Raw genomic sequence first — 3,048 nt, 5'->3', positions numbered from 1 at the left:
TGCTATAGATCTTTGGTTTTCAAAACTCCTATAAAGTTATTTTAGTCAGCCTCTAGTTGTTTATCTAATGTTTCTGTTGGGGAATAAGTAAGGGCTTGGAGCTTCCTAATCCATTGTCTTGCTGACATTCTTCTCTCTTCGTATTGTTATTATTATTCCTCAATAGCACTGTTTTATGGATCATGTTTTGCCTCATGCTTTTTTTGTTTTACCTAAGTATTGCTCATATTGCTGAATACACACATAGTTCATCTCCTCTGATTACTGTGTAGTATTTCTAAATGTGCATACACCACATTTTATTCATGCATTTCTATACTTATGTATACCCTGGTTACTTTCAACTCCTGATAGCAGACAATACTGCCATAACACCGTCGTTTTAGCTAGACTTCAGAAAGAACATTCACAATAGCATATGTTATACATTAAGAATGATCCTGGAGGAAAATTATGTTTGTTTTTCCTGAAGATCTGTAGGATGAGGGTAAACGCTCTGAGATGATTAGATAACTTTTGATTAAAAATAACAGATATGTTATTCCTGTCACTTATTTTGACTTCTGCATTCATATGATACCAGCTTAGTTTTATAAAATGTTCGCTACAGAAATGCAGTGTTTTGGCTTTGTTTCAAGGCAAATGCCCAGCTAGCATGAGTGTGTCATTTGTGTTCTGGTGGTGCCAATTATGTGCCAGACACAAGGTAGTAGGAAAATCTACCACTCTGTGATGGTTAATTTTATGTGCCAACTTGGCTGGGCCATGGAATCCCCATATATTTAGCCAAATATTATTTTAAGTATGTCTATGAGGGCACTTTTGGAAAAAAATAATATTTGAATTGGAGACTGAGTAAAACAGATTGCCCTCCCTCATGTGGATGGACCTCATCCAATCAGCTGAAAGCCTGAAGAGATAAAAAGGCAGACCTTTCAAGGGATAAGAAGGAATGTCTGTCTGACTGCCTACAGTTGGGGTACCAGTTTTTTTCCTGCCTCCAGACTTACCTGAAACATGAACTCCTCTTGGGTCTTGAGCCTGCCAGCCTTTGGACTAAAACTGTAACATCAGCTTTGGTAGTTCTCAGGTCTTCGGAATCAGATGAGAACTAGAACAACAGCTCGCATGGGTCTTTGCTAGCTGACTGCAGATCTTGTGACCTCTCAGCCTTCACAATTATGGGAGGCAGTTCTTTATAGTAAATCTCAGATAGATGTTGATGGATAAAGATATATCTCCTATAGATATCGTACAGCTCTCTAGGAAAGACAAACACATGATTACTCTTCAGGATTATTTCTAGTGTGTACCTCTTTATATATAATATATAGTATAGCATAATAATATGATATAAGTATAGATATCCTACAGGTTCTGTTTCTCTGTAGAATCTTGACTAACACAAACTCCCAGCCCTAGCCCACACTGTACCCCCATAAGCTCAGGCACAACTCTACCCTCATCAGAGAATCCCCCATGGTGGACTCTCCATCCACCTAGCTTGACATAAAGAGCATGAGATGTGGAGGAAGAACATCTGTATCTAAAGCAGGCAAATTCCTTCATCCATTTTAAATCTAATAAAGGAAGATCAACTGAAATAATGTCAGAGTGCTCCAAAATGGTACAGTGTGAGGCTGGGTTAACACAAATAAGGTGATTCCATCAAGATTAAATTAGTAGATAGGAACCTTACTCTAAGGTGACAAACTTAGCAATCTTTGTTTCTTTACATTACTTTAATCTTTGTTCTCTGTCACCTCCTACTGGGCTGGTGGGAATCTCAACATCATTCTTTCTCATGGCTTCTGCAAGTTGGGCAAAGTTTCCATGGCATATGTTGTGCCAAAGCACTGGGCAGTACCTTCTGGCGATTAATCATCAGTTTCCCCTGGTCTCTCTTAGATATCAGATGTCCCAGTCCATGTGGTACCTTCAGGTCTGGAGACTCTGGTAGGTCTGTGCCAGGGCTTGAGATCTATGTTAGGATGGAGACTCTAGTGCTGAGGTAATGTTTCTTGTACTTCACATATCTCCCGTGGACATCTTGTCAACTCCTGGGACACTGCAGGAAACTCAGATGGGCAGTTACTGCCATAGGGCCCCATGTCTCTTTTCTTTACCTATATCTTCTCTTCCCCCACTCCTTGCTCTTCTAAATGTCACTCTTTCTCCCTGATGTAGATATTTGGCATTACTTTTTTTGATGGGTGTGGGCTTTTATAATAGGCAGGAATGGTGCTTAATGACATTCTGCTTTTGCTTTCTGTCTTGAAAAAAAAAATCTCGGTGATGGAATAACTATAAAAGGGGCTGAATCTACTTGACTAGGCAGGTGGGATGAGGGGTCAAAATATTAGGACCACAAATTAATAGTTCAATATATTATCATGGCACATTGATAATCATCATGCAAGCCAAAGATGTGGAAAGAAAACTGTCTGTGCTTTTGATAGACTTGAGTTCAGATCATAACATTGCCCCCCACTAGCCTTAATACTTTGGTAGGTTACATAATCCCTTGAGCCTGCATTTACTTATGTAGCATGAGGTTTACATTATTTATATCCCAAGGTGATTTTGAGGATTTGATATGACAGCTTGTATTAAGTATCTGATAGTGACAAGCACTGATTGGTTTCTGTAGCTTTAATAGTTTTCCTTAATGCACTGTCCTGGCATAAGTTAAATGTGAGCAAGTCATCAAACCCTTGATATTGATTTGCAAGTTTGTAACATGGCTAGGAGCAAAGTCAAATTTAGTAGCTACACAAAGGATGGGTTTCCTGGTGAGAGACAACAGCTCTGTTTCAGACCTCATGGTGGTGGACAGAGCTGTTACCTGTCAGCAGTCTCTGACTTCACACCATTGGGCTGATGATCCCTGGCAGAGAACTCAATGTTATTAAAGCTTTCTGGGCTGATTCCAGGAAGCATTACTTTGAAAAAAATATTTAAATTCAATTTAATTAACATGTACTGTATTATTAGTTTCAGAGGTACAATTTAGTGATTCATCAGTTGCATACAACACCGATTGCATTA

This window comes from Leptonychotes weddellii, chromosome 11 (assembly GCF_054177405.1).
Source record: "Leptonychotes weddellii isolate Sample4059 chromosome 11, ASM5417740v2, whole genome shotgun sequence".
Classification (NCBI taxonomy): domain Eukaryota; kingdom Metazoa; phylum Chordata; class Mammalia; order Carnivora; family Phocidae; genus Leptonychotes; species Leptonychotes weddellii.
This window is presented reverse-complemented; position numbering follows the sequence as displayed.